The sequence below is a fragment of the Condylura cristata genome, unplaced genomic scaffold (genome assembly GCF_000260355.1).
Source record: "Condylura cristata isolate star-nosed mole 26May11 unplaced genomic scaffold, ConCri1.0 scaffold00009, whole genome shotgun sequence".
Taxonomy (NCBI): Eukaryota; Metazoa; Chordata; class Mammalia; order Eulipotyphla; family Talpidae; genus Condylura; species Condylura cristata.
In genome coordinates, this window is record NW_004567110.1 from 9,229,987 (window position 1) to 9,241,238 (window position 11,252).

Consider the following 11,252-nt stretch of genomic DNA (forward strand, 5'->3'; position numbering starts at 1 on the left):
ATACTTTGCTCCCTTGGAATGAGCCCACAGTGGACCTTGCTTGAATAAAGAGTGAGGGCTAGACGAAGCACATAATGAGGCCAGAGTGTAAATGGCTGTCCGTGTTTGCTTGCTGGATAATCCCACATGACTGCGTCTCAGTTTTCTCTTCTGCAGAAAGGGGCTAACAATCTAGACTTCCCAGGACATCTGTGAAATTCAAGTAACAACACCATTTAAAAGATGGCTGCACAGTTGGCACTCAATAATCTCACCCTTCTTAGCTGTTTGCTCTCTCACCCCCAGCTTATCGATGGAAGGGCGAGTGATTAGCCACTATTACATGAGTGAAGCCTAAGTGTTCTCTGAGCGCCAGGTACAGAGCCCACCCTGGACAATAGAGAAGCAACTGAATTTTGTCTTCTGCTGTCCGGCAGTGTCTGGTGCTTTCTCTAGGCTTCTGGAGCCCTCGTGTGTCTGTCTCCGTCCTCCTTCCTCCTATCAATCTTTACATCTAGAACTTATTCTTGCTAACGTGCAAAGGACTGGTAAGACTCAATTTATGTCTGGGGGTAGAGATTTAATCCAAACTAATGAACCACTTACTGTGGAATATTGGGCAACCACCTGTCAGTGGTTGATTTCCACATCTGTGTTCCTTATTTATACAGCAAATATGCACAGAGTTTCTTCTCAGTGCCAAGCTGTGAAGGCTTGGAATTCATGGGTGAATGAGACATGGCCCTTGCCCTCAAGTTTCTCCCAGTTCTGTGGACATAGCTCTGTAAATATAAATAACAACAGCAAACTTTCATAGGGCACTTAGTATGTGCCAGGGACTCTTCCTGAGCTCTACTTACACTAATTCATTCTTTTTTTGTAACAACTCTGCTGGTACTATTAGTAGTTGCAGCCTGAGTGAAAAAATTGAGCTTGAGAGGAGTTAAATATCAAAGTCTTACAGCTAGTCAGTGCAGGCTACATCCAGAACTTTTATCTGACTATGCAGGAGAGTAGGATGATCCCTTTCGGGGTTCTGTTGTTAAGAAGTCATTAGCGATGCAAACTAAGATTACAGGTGATTTAGGAGAAAATATAATGGCAAAAGAAAAAATGCTAAATAGCTATCAGTTGTTGAATACTTAATTATGGTATCTGTCTGATGAAAGACTTACAAATACTAAAAACTTAGTGATACAAAACTAAAGTGCAAAAAAGAAAAAGGAAGGTATATCATTGTTTGTATAGATTGCAATATTTAAAAATTTGGAGTGTGCTGTGCATCACAGTCCCAGCACCAAAGGATCCCACTGAGAAGGAGATAGACACTTCAGTGATGGACATTCAGGCATATTGACAGCCATATAAGGGCCAGTGGTGACCAAGAACCAAGTGATGTGGGCTTTGCTGGGACAGAAGAAGGCACCTGAGGAACATAAAAAACAACAGCCTAGTTTCTTTCCCTCTAGAACTTCTCCAGAGAACAGAACAATTTGCTCTGTTATCTTGCCTCTCTAAGAAGGCATGATGGAAAATCAAAGAATGTTTATCTTCATCAAAATCTCCAGCAAGTCCCAGATTCCCAGTCCAAAGTCTGTTCCCTCCCAGTGTCCCCCCAAAAATGTACTATTTGAACACGGGGGTTATTTTTGGTGTCTGGGGGTGGTCAGGGAGTTAAAGTGGAAATCTTGGTTTCTGATCTCAAGAAAGCTAAGTTGTTTTTTATGTTTTTTTTGTTTTTTGTTTGTTTGTTTTAAGAAAGTCTTAGTTAAGGCCTCCAGAGTGTTAGATTCTGTAATGAAGAGTATTTCTCTCACAGAGGAGAGAATCACCACTTGTCTGTTGGGTGACTGTGAGGCAGGCATGGTCCTTGTTTGACCTCCGAATTATAGCCATTCTGCAGCGTGGCATTCAGCAACCTCATTTTAAAGGGGGGCAAAACAGAGCTGGGGCAGATGATGGTGGGATCTGCTGAGGTCTAATTGATGTTTACAACTGCAGTGCTTGATATGGTTCTTGGCACATTATTAAATGGGGTCCCATTACACAGTGGGTTTCGACTTGTACAGCTAGAAAGGGCCACGTTGGAGACTGTATTCTACGTCTACATGACACACAACCTTTTCTCTCTCTGCTGTGCTAAACTTCTCCTCAACCTGGTCTCCCTCTCACCAAGTGTTCTTTTCACTGATATCCTTCCTCCCTGGCATTATTAGGTTCTGGGCAGAGATAAGCAAATTCACTCTGACCGTCCCTTGCCCTATCAGTAGTGCATGAAGTCTTCTAGATCAAAGGGCCAGGGAGCTGCAAGAGGGTGTGAGAGCCTCTGGGTGTTTGTAGGAGTGGTTCACACCATGCCCTGGGAGAGTAATCTTTCATCCTTTAAGCCTATCAAACAACTCCAGGCTGTTCCTTTTCCTTTTTATCACTCTCTGGAGAAAAGTTAGGACTTGTGCAACTGTAAGGTTCTTTTCTGTGGGAACAATACTTTCATTTCAATATGTGTAGGTGGTTAGATTGTATGTTATGGGCTTGGAGCTCCATTCGGGACTAGGGAGGGATTGGGGCTAAGTACTTAGGAGATTAACAAGACCCTGTGTTTTTATGGCCTAGGAAGAAAAGGTTGTTGTTGGAATTATCAGTTCAGATTAGAAATGATTCACCCCAAATATTCAATAGTTTGGGAGGTAGCCATGGGGAGGAGGGAGGAATTTACCCCCTGCCTCCTAGGAAACAACAGCGTGTACTGTACTCAATAGAGTTTAATCCTTCTCTTTTTTCTAAGTCTTCCTCTTCCCTTGGGAGAAAGTTCTCTGAAATTATGGAGAACATGTGCTCTGTAATAGATATTCCTTTACATTCTTTCTGGGTATAGAATTAACATTGTTTGTATCCAGAGTAGCTATTTGGAGATCAGCTGTCAAGATAAGTGATTCTGAGCTGTCGGTCAACTCCTGGATTTCAGTAAGAGCTAGTTATTACTAGATGGTGGGTCCTTGGGTTCATTCCTTCCTGGTATGTGTATTGAAGATCTAGTAGGACAGAACAAACAGGTGTTGGTCTATACAGTCCAGACCCTCTTGTTTCCTGCCTGAGGTGAGAGCAAGCTAAGAGAAAGATACTGAAGTTAGGCAGATGGAGATTAGAATACCCACACAATTAATAAATGTTACTAGGGATAAAAGGCTAAACGGGACAGAGGAAGGCCTTTCCCAGTACTGGTTTCAGAAAAAAATGTATTCTTCCACTCTCCAGCCCATCCAGCACCTCCCACCCATATATGTTGGTTATTCTCCACCAGGACTTGCAGCATGGGGGAACAGTACAGAGTATATGCTCTCTCCCACCAGATTTACGCCAGAGAATTAAACTAAGGGGAACTCTTTCAATGAGCTTAGCTCCTTCTCCCAAGTGTAAATCTCTCTCCTCCCATTGGGGCCCACAGAGAAAGTAGAGAGAGAACTTTAGGTAAAGTCTCCCTCGGGGAAACCAGAAAAGTTGGGCATAACGGCTATTGGTGATGCCAATAGACAGACACGTTCTTTACATCTGTTGTTCACCTGCACATCCCCGTCTCCCCAACTGTTAGATTGGAGTCATGTGACTTTGACAGACCACTGGGTGTGCGTGGAAGGGAAGATTATCATTTGAGAGCTGAATCAGTTCAAACCTTCCTCTGTCCCTCTCATGTCTTGGCAGTCATGAAGGCCCTATGTTCTAAATAGAATGACCGAGAGACCAAGGAAAGCTGCCCAAACTGAAGAGGACTCTGTGTGATTGAGAAATAACCAAATGGTCAGTCAAAGCCAAACCTGCAATGAGCTCTTAACATTTGACGACCCAACTGAGGCACCCAGAGGGGAAGCATGAAGGAGTAGGATTGAGGAAGGGACCCCATGGATATTGGGATTGTTGGGCATTGGCGGGCACCAGGGTGAGAGAATATATATATTTCTAGAGGTTTTGGGTTATAATCCCTAGAGCAGATACAAGGATGTAAAACTATTTTACCTCAATATACATCATTTAGGAAAAAAGGGAAGCTGAATAAGCAGATCAATGAAGTACACTGCTAAGGGGAGCAGTGGGCGAGTGAGGAGAGGTCTGCTGTGCCATGTGGGTCACTTCCAGGGCCCAGGATTGAACTCGCACTGGCTGCAGACAGCTTGCAGTGCTGCGTCCTAACTGGTTGCACCACCAGGGAGGGCCTAAACAGTGATACAATTGACAAAAATTATAACCCGTGGTAAAGGTAGTAAAGGAAAACTAGAGAATAAGTGGCAAAGTATAGGTTTAAGTCTGGTGGCCAGACAGACATTCCTGAAAAGAGGATATTTTAGTGAATCTAAAATGGCATATCTCAATAGAAAGTGACAGTCCTTTGACATATTAATGGAACCCCAACACTCTCTTTACACAGGAGCGTGTGCCTCTACCTGGTAACATGCCAGCTGTGCAATTGCACCAAGTTCTGCCCAGTGCCATTGACTCACACTATTATCTTCCCTTGTCTATGTTGTTTCTATTATAAAAACAAGGTTTTGATTTTTATTTGACAGACATGTACTTGTTATATTAAGTATGCTCTTTCAAATTTCTTCAACATCCCTTCACAACAATCTTCACCTGCTTTCCCCTCAACCCTCTATGATACAGCCTCCCTGTGAAAATTACTGATCCAGAGTGTGGCTTTGACATCTCAGAATTCTAACCCCAGTGACCAGTGTGGTTAGGTAACCAACACACACATCCTTCACCAAGAATGATAGGTAAACTAGGAGCTGCACCCAAACCGAGGACTACATTATGGTGTGACACCTTGGTATCAGCAGAATGGGTTCCCTGCACCCTTCTCTTCTATGAACACATCTGATTGCCCCAAAAGTGTCCTCCAAGACTCATCTGCTAAAGTGTCTATGCAGCATGGTGGTGCTTATCATGGAAGATGGACTCTGTAGTGAACGGAGGGACTCACACAGTCAAATGTGGGAAAGGACTCAGTGGACCAAGTGGCAGGTCGGCCACAGCAGCTTTAAATTGGAGGCAAGAGCCCAGATCTAGCCAGCTTCAGAGTCTCTTTCCTTAACTATTTTGTTTCTTGGTGTCTTCAGGACCTTGACCGGAGGCCCTTGATCCTGGGCTCACCACTGTTAGGATACGTGGATCTTCAACATCTCACAAGCTCTGTTCAGGATCCCTCAAGAAATGTTGCCCCCAAGATTTACATTTATTATCCAGAGGAACAAGTTTGTCTTGAATGCCAGCTGGCATTTAATCCTGAAGAACTGGAATGGCCACCTGAAGTGGAAACCTGATTGTATACTTTACCGTTCTCTGGAGCTGGGAGTTTACAGCTGACTTCAGATTCAATATCTTGCTTCCTTTATGTTCAAGCAAGTAAGAACTCCATGAGAGGAGAAACAGTTTTCTTTATATTGTTTTCAGTTCCCTTACAACTTGCCTAAGTACATTGTAGGTCTGGAATTTCACACCAGCTGGAGGGAAGGAGGGAGGGAAGGAAGAGAAGGAAAGAAGAAAGGAAGGAAGGGAGGAGGGAGGGAGAAATAGCCAAATAATATTCTATGGTTATAACAGATGTAGTTTATAAACATAGAAGCTTCCTGTGCTATATTCAGAAAAGAAAATGATGAATTCAGACACTGTAAATCCACCCCGGTGATAGTTCCTCCAATATCAGAGGTAAGAAAGAGGGTCTCAGCAAATGGGAGGCTATGGAGATACTGGAAGAATTTGCACAGATTTTTTTTGTTAAGATTTATTTATGCATAAAGAACTGGGTACAGGCCAGAGATGAAGGGACAGTGAGAGGATTCACCAGAGACAGAAATGAGGAGCCCAACAGGCAGAACGATGAAGTACACTGCTGAGGGGAGCAGTGGGTGAGACAAGAAAAGTCTGCTGTGCCATGTGGGTCAGTTTCTTGGCTGGGGATTGAACTTGTACTGAAGTAGCTGCAGCTAGTTTCATCATGCTGTGCTTCAACCCATTGCACCGCCAGGGAGGGCCCTACACAGATTTCTATGCAGTGCATCTGCAGTGCTTATATAACGCAAAATGGGTATCACTTAAAAACACCATTGGACTCCTTCAGTCGCCCTGAAATATAAGTCTTCCGCATTACCAAATACCTCTGGTGCCAGGGATATGAGGCGATGAGCATCATCTTCCTCAATCCTCTCAGTCAGCCCATAAGGAAGGGGCCAACAGAAGCTTAGAAAGGTGAAGCAACATCGTGACAACCCCTATAGAGAGTAGCTTTAAGGTGTTTGTCCCAAACTTGGGGCCTGTTCATTCCACCTGATCCTGCTGTGTTCATTTACAGGTAGATGAAGGACAGCTGCAGATATTCTCTAGATTTGGATGGAATGAACTTGACTTCTTGATTCTGAGTATTTTCATCTATGAAGCCAGTGACTTTGCCTGACTTCATAGCTGTAATGCCAGGGCCTTGCAGGGAAGGGACCAATACGTATTTTTTAACTAGATAAGCATCTCCCTCTGGTTTTGGAATGAAATCCTTTCCCTGCATAAGCACTTCCTTTTCAGATTCATTCTCTTTCAGTTTAGCTACATGGTTAGTCATCTGGGAAATAGCTAGGATAGGTGGAATGGTATTTAGAAAGTAAAATAATAGCTGTGTAGGAGTCTTGAAAACTCTGAAGTGCTCTCAAAATGGTAAGACATTTCATTTCTTTTACACAAATAGAGCATGCGTGAAAAATTAAGAGCTGACTATCTTGCCAGAATAATTTGTCAATCCACTTAGCTACTGAGGCTAATACATGACCAAATCCAGGGACCCAGATCAAACTTCTAGAACATTTGTAAACTTGAATAATTGTATTTCTTGTACTTAAGGGTATAACCCGTTCTAGAGAGACTTTTTGATGGTAAATACTTTTTAACATCAGATTAATTAAATTAATTAAGGAATTAATTAAATGTTTTAAAGAGCATTTAAAGTATGAGAGATGTTTTTCTCTGAATAAGTCACTCACAGTCGGAATTTACCACATTTGTAAGTTCTGCGTGGCACCTCTTATGCGGCTGCTGAGTCTGAGCCCGCAGTGATCGTTGGCAATACAGGATGTATTTTCATAAGTAACTCCAATTTTAATAACCCTTGAAGAACTCCTATAATCAGCTAATAAAGTAATGCAAAGCTTAAAGTTTATGAAATTGAAAGTCCCACTTGAACCAGGGAGACCTCTTGAATGGCTGAACAAATGCCAGTTCCCCCCTCCTCCTTCAGACTACACCCTGAGGGACCAGGAGAGGAAGTGGGGGAGGGAGAGCTGTCAGGAGGTGGAAGAGGCAGGAGGGCACCGGGAGTTCTCATGATTTTAAAGACCTAAAAGAGATTCCCACATTAAATTACGTTAATTCTTTTTAAATTGGCTGAAATAGTAAATAAGCTGTGCTTCCGACCGGAATTACTGTCTGATTCTTGATCAAAAGTTTTGATTGGCCATTTGTGTATCTTCGGTCATTTAAAAACAAGAGAAAAAAATCAAGTAATAATTAAAAAGTAGAGCACACTTATTTTACCATCCAAAACTTTGGATGGGGGAGACGGGAGAAAAGGGACAGGAGAAGTATTTCTTGAGGGGAAGTGCACGTCCCTTCCTGGAGTCAAGTCTGCCTTTCCCCCAGGTAGGAAGGAGCAAGTTCTTTGAAAGCTCAAGCAGGCTCAGCCAGCCAGGATGCACAGTGGGCTGGTCCCTTCTCCTTCACCCAGTGCCTGTGTATCAGATCACACTGAATTAACTAACAGCTTCTGATTTGCTCTATTGTCCTAGATAGTGTTTTTTCACCCACGAAACAATTGCTGATGTTTGCAGTCCTTTTCTCTTTCTCCTGCCGTGATCTAACACTGAACACGGTGTTGGAATTAGTCACCGGCTGGCAGTGCCAGCCAGCAGCCTGGTGAGCAGAACCCCTTTGCGGAGCCTGCTGCTGCAGTGACTAAAATGGAAATGGAAATGAATGAAGTGTTATTTCCCGAAACACCAGAGAACTGCATGGGGCTTACAAAGGTGAAGTTGAGGAAGATTCAAGTCCAGCAGGGGCTTTAGGGAGCATGGGTCTGGCGGGGAGCTGGATCCAACCAGTTCCCGGGTTTGTGCAAGGTGTGAATTTATTGGAGCTTTATCCAGGCAACTCCTAGCGGAGGTGGCTGAGAGCACTGAGGATGGAAAGCGTGTGGTGGGGATGTTCCAAAGCATGACTGGAAGGGAAGGGCGATGTCTGGAAGCGATAAGGCCGGGTGTGTGTTTGTACCTTACGGGAAAAGTCATGTAAATTAACAGAAACTTTCTGGCAAAATTCTTTGACTTGGAGCGGCTTCACTGCCATACTTGGGTGATAATCTAGAAGCACGGTCTACCCACATACTATTCATCTTCACCCCGAAGAGCTCAAGTGTGTGAATGGAAGGAAGAAAGCTCTGGGTTTCGAATTGAGGAGACACCAGAGAAAGAGCCAGGGCTTTCCAGAAGCTGCCTCACAAATCTTTCATGCAACACAGCCATTCTAGAGAGACTTTTTGATGGTAAATACTGGCAGAACAGCTGCCAGTATTTACCAGACTGGCCTAATAAGACTTAATACTTGGTCTACTGTCAGTTTCTGCCAATGTGCAATTCTAAACCAAACTATCTGGAGTTTCCCAGTTAGTCTTCGTGAGGTCATCTGCATAAGACCCTGCTGACTTCCCTGGATGGAAGGTGGCTTTGCCTGGAGTAAACTTCTACTTTGCTAATAACCTTGTCCTACCCTCTTTCAGACAGGTAGAACATTCCATCTTACCATGCCCCTTGCAGAACCTCACAGCTGCTTGGAGGGGATGCCACCTGATTCACAGCCCTTTAATAAAGCCACTAAAACCCTAAGTTTATTCAGATGAATTTTATTTTTTATCATGACCTAGTATTTGTATTTGGCAAGGTTTCTTGGCTTTGCCGACAGGAAGAGGAGAAAGAGATGGGGCACTTAAGCTTTCTATGGCAGTCTAGGGGCTTGGGTGCTAAAGAAGACAGAAGTTTCTAAGAAAGTAGCAGTCTCATTGGGGTAAATAGTCTACTATAGACATGATAGGGTCTGGTATAATATAACCTGTTATACATGATGTACTATTATATATGTCATATATCACACATCGGATGTTCCCAAATGGTGGTTATTATTTTAGTTGAATGAGGAATTGGAATTGTTCCAGATGCATCACCAAAAAGCGGGGAGGTAGCATGTTCCTTGCCCCACCTAGTGAGGGGAAAAGTGGAGTGGACAGATGAAGCTATGTAACACAGAAAGCAGGTGGGTTCAGGGAGAAGAAGCTCTTGTCGTGTGATTTGGCTTCAACCCCAGTACCACTGGGAAGAAGACATGTGGAGGAGAAACATGTAGAAACTCTTGAAAGAAATATGTGGGTGAGACCCTGGGGAGTCTGTCCATGATAGCCACTGTCTTGATTTGGATTTTGACTTTTCTTCTTTTGTCTCAGACTTGCCTGGTCTCTTTCATCCCTATCCTATGGCTGCCTGCCAGAAGGTACCTTAGGCTACTGACAAGGTTTGGGGCTTTGTGATGCTGCCTCAGGCTGACCCTGTGCTGAATATTTACCCTCCAGGTGAAGAGTGACTTTGGGTGCTCTACTTAGAAATCACTATCCTCTCTTATCTCTTTATGTACACTCATTCCATTAACGTTCCTTTACAATAAGAATATGCTTGGTCTTTGTGCTCATGGCAATAAGAATATGCTTGGTCTTTGTGCTCATGGTTGACCAGACCCCTTTAGATTGTGTAAGATTGGGGGTCCCAGGGTGCCCTATTGTCACACACTAACAGTCCCTGTAGAATCATATATTATATGAAGAGACACAATAGGCTGGAAAATGACACTAGGAGGATTCTTGCTGTTCAGCGAACGGAGATTCTGAGACACCTAAAAATACAATGGAAACTAGGTCATGACTCACCAGGGTGTTCACAGGTGAGGAAATAGTGAGGCGGGCTCTTCCGATGTTTGGGCAGAAAGGAACGAATTGAGGATCCTTGTTTGGGAGCAATATCCTGATAACAATAATTATAATACAATAACTCCCGTTGGTGGTCCACATCTCAAAGCAGACATCCACTGGATTCCACAGGTGTTAAGCAAGGTTGCTATTATTTCCCCCATTTCACAGATGAAGAAATGGCTCAGAGAAGTCAGTAACTTGCTCAAATTACAAAGAGAAGAGGTGAGAAGTCTTAGTTGGAGTGTTCAGGTCCCAAAGTGTGGGTTTTGATCACCTGGGATGCCTGGCACCAGTGTGGCATCATCATGGAGGATGGCAGGTTTGGGAGACTACCTGGACCCTCTCTGCCTGGAGAATGGGCTTTGCAGGGACTCACGGGAGATGCAGAAGTGCAGGGTGAGTACGCAGAACAACTTTGGGGTCAGGTTCAGGAACTTAGCAAGATTCTGAGAGAGCATGAGGACTGTGGAGGGCTGTGAGCAAGGTGGTGTGTGGAATGGCTGGAGCATTAGTTCTGGAGACAAACTACACATCTTCAAATCCCGGTTTACCACTTACTGGCTAGACATTGCTGAGAAGGAATGTTACAGAAGAGAAAGTTCCCAGCATATGAACAGAACTCAACTCGCATCTTGTTTACTGGCCCCGGATCCTTGGAAGGAAGAGTCAAGGACCAATTAACTTCAGAAAATTTGTGTTAGGAAATGTGTCTGAGCAGGCACAAGACTTGCCACTTGGAAGAACAGAAAGTAAAGCGCTCCAATGAGCCAGCCCGACAAAGCTTCTCAGGGATAAGAGGAAGAGAACAAAGGGACAATGACAATAGGTTCCATGCTGTAACCAGTAGCGAAAATACAGCACAAAGTAACCTGCCAGTTGTCTCAATTTGGAGGGATTTTCCAAGAAGCACCTCCAGAAGTTCACCAAAATTCAATTTCTAAACCTAAAAAACAACTTGTCGAGTGGCTGAAAGCCCTCTAGTTCTAGAATGAAAAAGATGGAATTTGTACAACCAGTAATTTCTACTACCAGTTGGTGAAGATGTTTCTCAAGGTACTTCACCCCTCAAAATGGAAGTTTTCTTCTGTAATGTGGACGACAACACCCACTTTGCACCATTAGTGGGATACAGAGAATGATAATTTTGTTGCATCATATACAGCAACATTCCTGCACCCGTTGGATTCTTTTTGCGTGACTAGACATTCACAATACACCGAAAATAAAGAAA